Raw genomic sequence first — 9,373 nt, 5'->3', positions numbered from 1 at the left:
AGCTCCACTAATCTGCTGTCGACTCCGATTCAACCCCGTGGAGCTCTGAAATATTAAAACAGCTCCTCCTCCTCCTATTCTTCTTCCTCCTCATTTTCTTCGTCCTCTCTTTGATCAAAGGACTAAAATCCTCCGTGCAGCTGAATGTGGGCTCTGTCTTCAGGCTGAGAGGAAATCAATAAATCAAATGTTATGATTAAAAGAGCAACACGCCGGAGGACATTAAATAATCATGTAGAAAGAAGGAGGAGGAGGAAGGCCCTGCTTTTTAAGTCCTGCAGTTAATTAATGAGGAGTCTGTTCAGTGGTTTCAGGTTCAGGATGAATGATTCAACATTATCTAGTATAATTTTTTAATTAAATATCTTAAAATGAATTCAACATAAAGCAATATCTTAAAACCTGTTTGAGCAGACTAAATTTATGTCAAGGCTGAGAAATTAACATTAGCAATGTAAAGTTTATGAGCATTCAAATCCTCCAACTGGGCCAAAACTGTACCAAAGGCCTACTGCTGATGAACTATCCATTACTACTGATTTATTTTTGTACAGATTTACTTCAGTGTGCTCAGTCTGTGTCTCTTGAACAGATCTTTTTAACATGCTTACACACTTCTGCTTTTCCATGAGATCAATCTTTACTAATCAACTGATTCTTTTCTTTTTAGGAGTTTTTGCTAGTTATGAAACAGAATGAACTTAATGTTGATTTTTCTCAATAACATACCAGAGCATGTGAAATGATCCATATTAAGACTGGAATTTCTTTTTTTTAATTTTTATTATTATTATTTTTTATTATCTAAAACATCTGATGGCCCTTATTTAAAAAAAATTCAACAACGAAAAAATCATTTATTTATTAATAAAATAAAGCAGGATGATATTATTTTAGAAAAATTAAAACAGATGCACAAGACACGAACCAGTGAAAAAATAAGATGCTTTATACACAGGGGGCGCCAGAATTAACACAAACTGAAAGTTTCTTACAGGAGCTTTAAAAGTCTTCCTTTCCTTGATTACATATTTTCATTTGAACACATTATTTTCAATCTCTGTGAAGCACTATGAGTTTGGTTTGACTTGCTAAAAGAATAAATACACGACATGTCTGCAAATGTTCTTTGATTTAATAAAGTTTGATAAACTGAATTTGGCTGCTGAGACTTAAAGCGAGAACATAACGCGCAGTGTATTTATGTACTGTATTACACTGGGCATGCGAGAGCGCGCGCGCACACACACACGCACACGCGCACACACACACACACACACACACACACACACACACACACACACACACACACACACACACACACACACACCCACACACACACACACAGCGACAGTGTTAACTAACATGCTAATATGAGAATGTGAAGCTGCTCTCTGAGAGGAAGCCGAGCTCAGATTCATCACTAATATTGATCTGAATTAACATCAGCTCCTGCTGCCTGTGGCCATGATCACCCTGGTCTCCTAAAAACAAATATATACCAGTGTGTGTGTGTGTGTGTGTGTGTGTGTAAGAGAGAGGGAGATGACCTGTGTATGTGCATTTGTGTTCACTGCTGTGTGACTGAACTTGGTTTAATGAGGAAACATGTGGAGCCCTCTGATGATACAAACTCAGAAAAACATCCTGATTTAAAATATGATTACAGTTTTTTCCTCCTACACCATTCTATGTATATCCTATGAAACTAAAAGTCAAATTATTTTTGCTATTTAGTAATATTTTTTAAATATAATTATGTTCCTTAGTTAATTCTGAATCATAAAAATTCTCCTTTGACAGTGAAAATGACAGAAACTACATCTGAAGGTAAAGTCTGACCATTAGTTTAGGAGTTTTATTTTAGAGCTGTTAATGATGCTGATGGCTTCAGATGCTAAGATCATCTGCAATTTTCTCTTAGAGAAATTCATTTTTTTTGTACCAGCTTCATCTTACAAATGGCTTTTTTTGGTCTTTTTGTGGCAGTTCAAGGCAAATTTGGTCTAAAAAGACAGAAAACAATTGTGCTTCTTTGTGAAGATTTAAAAAAAAAAAAAAAAAAAAACAGAACTGAACTGTTAAAGGATTAGTGTTAGGCTATGTATTATTTGCTGTGTTGCTCCTATGACTCTAAAAAGAGCTCCAAAACTACTTTGTGAAAATGTGGTTAAACAAATAACAGCAGTAGCTTCATGTGTAAAGATATTTGGAGAGCCACTCTGGTCCCGTGACACAGTTGAGGATCAATGGGACAGTTTCAGTCTGTATGTTTGTACAGAAAGCAGCCTGACCGTCTGGATATTGCTGGACAGTTTCAGCACATTTTGAAACTGAATAAAATTGCAAGAGAAAAGGAATACTGTTATATTATTTCTTGTGTGAGGAGATATAAATTGCAAGTTTCTCATTGTTTGAATTGTGCATCTTATTACACTGTGTTTTTAATGCATTAACACACTATAACTCTTTTTCCCTTTTCTAATAAAGGGTATGGGTAAGGGTTAACCCCAGCTCTGACCCTTATTTAAAACATAACTCATGACTTGTATAAATTAAATATGTAAATTATGTTTTTCTTGTTTTTTTTTTTTTTTTTAATTACATTCGGTTTGATTTTTTTCTTGCTGATATACAAAATATTACCAATGTGCCCTAAATGTTTTACTTTGTAACTGAACCTATTTCATCTTATCATAGATAAGAAGAAGCACAGGAATCAAATATGTAAAAATAAATAAATAAAAAAAATATATATATGGCTGTGTTTAAAATCTCGTTTTTATGTCAGTTTACTTATATGAAATATACTGTGTATACTCTGCACTTACTGGTACTGTGCACAAAATCTTACTAGGTAGCACTGCCCCAAATCAAACACTGGAGCTTTGCATTTACTGGAAACAACAATTGCATTTCACAGGTGTTCAGCTTTTCATTGATTACATCCATCAACCATTGATAGATCCATCGTCACCCCTTCCTCTACATAGCTAAAATGTTGACCATTGAGTGTGAAAAGTATGAGTGTGTATATAAATATTCACACACACACAATGAAATGTTTCAGCCCCTTAAGCTTTTTTGTCTTTTTATACTTTTTCTATATTTTGTGGTTGTGCGTGTGTTCTAATGGTTACTGTTTGTTGTCAAAATGATTATCAGGGTATAAGACGTGTTAGTTTTGGCGCCCCCTGTGGACAAAAGCCTCTCTTAGTCCTGGTGTGGCACATGAGAATTAACTATCAAGAGTACAGTGTTTACAATAGATGCCTGTTATCAGTTTGTTTTGTAAATTATATCTGTCCCAATCAAAGAAACTCTGAAAAGGAATAACAGCTCTGTCACAACTATTCTGGTCTTTTATTCCTTTTTAAAAATATCAGTCAAAAGACAGCAGCTAAAAATCAGCTAGCAGGTTAAAAAATACCACATTTATATGAATTTACACAAGCGTTGTGATTTCTGAAAAACATCAACATTACTTGTATATAAATTAAACTTCTTTAACTTTCAAAATGATGCGGCATTTTTCAAACAATACATCCCATTCTTTCACAGTATGATAATAAACTACTAACACAAAGTTCTGTGTGGTTGCACCTGACCACAGTTCATTACAAATGTTCAAGTCTACAATAAATGATCTGAATTCATAAAGCAGTGAGATGAAAGGCTGTTAACCGGGTGTTTATTTAAAGTTGGAAACGCAGTGAGAACGGCGTGCGGTCACATTTGAATACAGCGGGTCAGCTCTGCACGCGGCCATTGTGTTCCCATTAGAAGCCGATTTCATGGCCAACAGAACCCCAACAAAAGAGGCAGCAGGTCTAAAAGTTTGAAAAGAGCAGAGGAGGATAAAGGAGGAAGAGAAAGAGCAGGGGAGGAGGAGAAGGAGGAGGGGGAGAGATGTGAAGAAAAGGGGGAGAAAATGGAGGAAGACAAGAAGAAAGAAAGAGGACAAAAGACGTGTGCCGCACTTTGTTCCGCCTTTTTCCCTCAAAATTACAAAGAAAGGCTGCAAAATGCTACTGTATAATTACTGTATTATTACGTGTGTGTGTGTGTGTGTGTGTGTGTGTGTGTGTGTGTGTGTGTGTGTGTGTGTGTGTGTGTGTGTGTGTGTGTGTGTGTGTGTGTGTGTGTGTGTGTATGTGTGTGTGTGTTATCAGTCAGGCCCAGTATTCTGGTCTCTGTATAATCTCCATTGCTCATATCCCTTTAAATTTAAAATTAATTTAAATTATTGTGAGAAATCTTTATTCCTCCATATATCCGTTTAATCTGTAAGTAAATTATTGTATCATATTATCTTCATGAACTCAACAGTTCTCTCTTCAATTGTGAGATGTCTTCAAGTTAGATATTTAATTCCTGAAATATTTTTTTTTCTTTTGTCTCATCTAAATTTCTTCTGAAAATAATTAATGTAATGTTTGTATGTATCTTTAATTAATGTAATTGTTATAGAATATTCATGTTATATCAATACTAAATCTGAAGATATCGAAATCTTTTTTCAGTTATATCTCAGCACTCTCAGACTTTAATATGTTATATGACTTTTCTCTCTATATGTATCTCAGTGTGTAATCACTTTACTTAAACAATTCTTAATTTTAATGTTGGTACATTTTAAAATTCTCCTTATACAGCATGAATCTATTCTGCATTTTCATTATACCTGCATGTCTCTTTTACTACTATTATGTTGACTATGAATAACCTCAAAAATACAGAAATTGTCTCAGATTTATCTCAGAGCATTTACAAAATTTTAAGTCTTCTCTAAAACACTGCATTGTTTACATCTAAAAATAATTACCATATACACCCGTTTCAAATATTTTATCTATATGATTTTTTTGCTAACTGTTTAAACCTGTTTTTTTTTCCATCCAGAACATATATCTCTAACAATCCTGACTGTGTTTTCACCTTGTTTAAAAGCAGTTTTTTTTTATTCGTCCATGCTTTGTGTTAATACCTATAAAAAAAATCATTCTCTCTTTAGGACTCATCTTGTTATATCACAGTGATTGTCTACATGAGTCTGAATAACCCAGGCTTTAAACAACAATGTCTCTACCCCCATCAGACTAATACCGCTCTACATTCAACTACAATTCTAAACAAATCTAGGTTTGTCATTCTGTGAAGGCTGTGAATACTTTAAAATGTCTGTGTCCATGCCTGACACTAAATATGGCTGCCGTGAAAGACCAAATCACAGTGAACAGGACTCACCAACAACCAACCCATGCAGGAGGAGGAGGAGGAGGTGGAAGAGCCGGACAGATGGACCCCCGTCCTAAAACTGCTGGGTCATTTAGAGAGAGGATGACACTGGTTATAAAGAGAGGGAGAGAGAGAGAGAGGGAGAGAGAGAGAGAGAGAGTGAGTCAGTGGGACAGATGCGAGGCAAAGCGGAGCGGTGTTTGTCACTAACGCTATAGATTAGCATGTGGTCTCCAGCACAAAGCTGCAGATCAATACTGCTGCTCTGTACACAGCAGATGGCCCAGGACAGAGAGAGAGACACAGAGAGAGGTAACATCCCTCTGCAGCTCTGCAGCTTTGTTCACACTTTACAGGCACAGCTGTCTTCCTGCAGCTCCTCCATGAGCTGCAACTCTACTCTTATGACTAGACAGTAATCGTGCATTGAAATTATGTGGGGGATACATAGTTCTTGATTTTTACCTTCGCTGAGGAGGTTATATTTTTGGGAGAGTTTGCTTGTCTGTGAACAACATAACTCAAAAAGTAACAAACGGATCTTGATGAATTTTTCAGGAAATGTTCAAATTTTAGGAAGATTAGGAAGAAGTGATTAAATATTGAAGGTGATCTGGTTCATCGTCTGGATCCAGGATTTTTTTAAAGGGTTCTTTATCATTAAAAGATAGGGCCGTTTTCACCACATATTTATGTAATTAACTCCACAATAAATGGTCAGATTGCTTTGCAAAACAATACAAGACAAGGTCACCATAATTTCTTACAGATGTAAAAGTATAATCCACATCCTGGCATTATTGTGAAAATGAAATATGTGCTGGGTCATCATATTTAACACTGTCAGGTAACAAATTAACTTACAAACCTGCAACTTACACCAAAGCAGACAGTCTGCTGAAAGGGAGTATAACATTAGAAATAGGACTAAAGTGTTGCGTGACAATCACAATATGCTTGGTGGAGGTCTGTGCTCTCTGAGTGCTTTTCTAGTTTAAACTGGGGCCTTTTTGAAGTGAACTCTTGATCTGGAATAAAAATAGGTCTAAAGTAAGATTTTAAGGTGCTTCAAAAGAACTCTAAAATCTGAGGTCTAAATAAAATTATATTGGTCACAGAGGTAGAACTAGGCCAAAAGTCATCACCAATAACTGATAGCTGTTCATATACTTTATTAAATAGTGTAAAACACAAGCAAATAATGCACAACACAAAAGCTGCTTGATGCTTGTTAACAATCATGAGGATTGTTTTTTCCAGCCAGTAAAAATAACTTAGAGACTAAAATTTCAAAGATAACTAAATAAACCTGACAGTGACACTCTCTCTCTCTCTCACACACACACACACACACACACACACACACACACACACACACACACACACACACACACACACACACACACACACACACACACGCAGATTTCTTCTTCTATTTCTATTATCTTAAATAAAAGTACCTGAGTGCCTCGATCAATAATTACTTAAATGTCACTCTATATAAGATAATTATTAGAAATAGATTGACACAGTTTTTAATGGCAATAATGATTTACAGGATCCTTGAATAAGTTACCTGAATGTAAACTCTGTAAAGAAACATATTCAAATATTAACAGACTTTTCACATAGTTCCAGGATTTATGACTGATTACTGGATTCAAACTACTCTATAAACGGCTTAAACTACTCTATGTACTCTCTTTATACTGCTATAATTTATCTGTTTTTTGCTCTATTTTTATTTGAGTTGAGCTCTTTTTTAAATGACCTCTGTGGCACCTTCCAACTGGTTTTGAAAGGATTATTGTAAAAACAAATGTAGGAACCAATATTATATAAAATACTCTTTATGGTTGTCTACATTGTAACATGAGGCTTTGACAAATGAGAATTTCTCATCGCCAACAAATTAACATATTTTCATGTAATATTAAAGGTCAGACAGCAATAAGCAATAAATAATATTCCAGAAGCATTTTCTCTTATTCCCATCTTTTTCCATTTTGTGTGTGTGTGTGTGTGTGTGTGTGTGTGTGTGTGTGTGTGTGTGTGTGTGTGTGTGTATTGATTTGTTTACACTCTGTCAGTCACAGAGTCTGCAGTCATTGTACAGTTGACCTGTTTTAACACTAAAGACAGTTACACTGACTTCAGAGTAAAAGTGTTGAGAGACTTTGAGGCCCTCATACCAGGTGTGTTGCAAAGAATCATGGGAGATGTTGTTTTATGAAGCTGCTTTTTAACTACTTAAGTTTTATCCCTTTTGGAGATTTATTTTTCAAAAATAACAACAGGAAAAAGTCCTTCAATTTACATCATTTAAGTTCAGTGAGGGGGCGGAGCTTCTGTCACTGGCTAGAAATGATGTCAGCATTTTGTTCTCTACGCCATATTGACATCAGACTCTGTCACTTCCTCCTCCACCTCATCTTCCTCCCCTTGCAGCTGCTCCTTTACAGCCCCCCTCTGACTCCATCCTCCCACTCATTACTTCATTCCTTCTTTTCCCCACCTCCTTTTCCCCCACCTGCAGTAACTCCTCAGTCATCTTTCCCTCTGGAATATCCTCTCCTCTTCTTTTACTCTCTGTCTCACCTTACAAATGCTTTTCTCCCTGTCCTAAATGTTTCATCAAATAGCTCAAAGTTTTAAAAGGAAATACAGGAAAAGACAGAGAGATGGATGGAAAGACAGACAGACAGCAGACAGGTCTTCCCCCTGCAGACCCCCTGCCTGTCCCTCCGATGGCTGATCAAAAGGAGAAAATGGGTCAGGCTTCTGTTCTTCTGTCCTTAATTACACAACAGTCTTTAAACAAAGCAACATCTGCCCAACTACCCATCCTCCTCCTCCTCTTTCTGTGCATCTCCTCCACCTTTTCTCCTTTTTACAGCCCCTTATCCTCACCCTCATCACACATGCCAAGGAAAATTTGAAGCTTCTTTAAAGAGGCTGTGAGGAATTTGAAAGTGATCTTGAAAAAGTCCCCCTAGATATATGTCCTATCGTAATCCACACTTTTAAATTAGATTATCAGCACCAATGTAAGTTATTTTGAAATGCTACTTTGTAGTTTCTCTGTAGCATCCTGATTGGGTCAAGTTAGACTGGATTGATTTACAGCACGTCCAAGTCTCTAAGACAACACCACGCTGGCTGGCAAAGTTTAGAGGAGAGAAGAGAGATCTAGTTTTTCTCTGGCTGAAACAATTTCTGTGATTAATTTTGTAGTAATGGAGGACACTGGGGCCTAAATTTTAGACAGAAAAAGGACAGAGGAGCAGAAGAAAGATAAACAGAAGAGTGACACAGCCTGAGCTTAAGGCTAACACAGGCTAAACTGTTTATGATAATGTTCATTCCAACCTAAATGCAGCAGTTATTCTGCAGTAGTCTGTTAAAACTTGAGAGTCTATTAATAAAATCAAGAGTGAGGTTAGCTCTGCTTGACATAAGCAAGATTCACTAACATTACACATTACTGACACGTCTCACAGCACCACGATGTCAGCGCTACTAATGGACAGCCATGGGCACTGAAAAGGGGGAGATTCTAGGGGCCCATCGTTGACAGGGGCCCAGAAAAGCCCCTATATAATAATAGGGGCCCAGCAATACTTGTTTTCATGGGGCCCCAAACCCCTGGTGATGGCTACTAAACTACAGCACGAGCTAACAGTTCACTCGATGACACGTTAGCCCACCAATATGTTGTAGCCCCAGGCTGCTATTAGCGCTTCAGATAGCTGACTGACATACGGTACAAACTTATGTTTGCTTGTTGTCAATCTTCAAACAACAGTGCTATGTAACTGTACTGATAAATACCTTACCTTGTCGCATTGTATCCAGTAAAAAGTTGTCTTGAACAAAGAAAATTATTTCCAAAACAAAGACACACCTGGTTAAAAGTCACATTTTTAAGAGACTTTGGGCTGGAAGGTGGCGAGGTAGTCCAGATAAGATAATTAGATAATGCTGTCAGTGTTCTGGGGTAAAATGTAGCAATTGCACAGCAGATCACCTGCAACTGGAATGCAAGGTAGCAATTTAGTTCACCTGAACAGTGTTTAAATGTCGACAGATACAGAGTTATTTCCTTATCTGCAAATGTATGACAGAAAATTTAAAC

At 36.7% G+C, this 9,373-nt stretch overlaps 1 long non-coding RNA gene across 1 annotated transcript in view; it reads right to left on the bottom strand.

Annotated features, from left to right (window-relative positions):
- Positions 1-85: 85 nt before the first annotated feature.
- Positions 86-9,373, bottom strand: part of LOC141805097 (uncharacterized) — a 39,072-nt gene continuing 29,784 nt past the window's right edge. Inside the window, exons 3-4 of the long non-coding RNA XR_012599689.1 lie at positions 5,248-5,346; positions 86-164 (exon numbers count right to left, since the gene is read on the bottom strand). This is a non-coding gene — a long non-coding RNA (uncharacterized LOC141805097). The remainder of the gene's footprint in view (positions 165-5,247; positions 5,347-9,373) is intronic.

The sequence above is a fragment of the Halichoeres trimaculatus genome, unplaced genomic scaffold (assembly GCF_033239565.1).
Source record: "Halichoeres trimaculatus isolate MK-OKI-2021-1 unplaced genomic scaffold, fHalTri1.1 fHalTri1_scaffold_16, whole genome shotgun sequence".
Lineage (NCBI taxonomy): Eukaryota > Metazoa > Chordata > Actinopteri > Labriformes > Labridae > Halichoeres > Halichoeres trimaculatus.
Note: the sequence above shows the minus strand (reverse complement) of the source record. Positions and strands in the feature narration are given on the sequence as shown.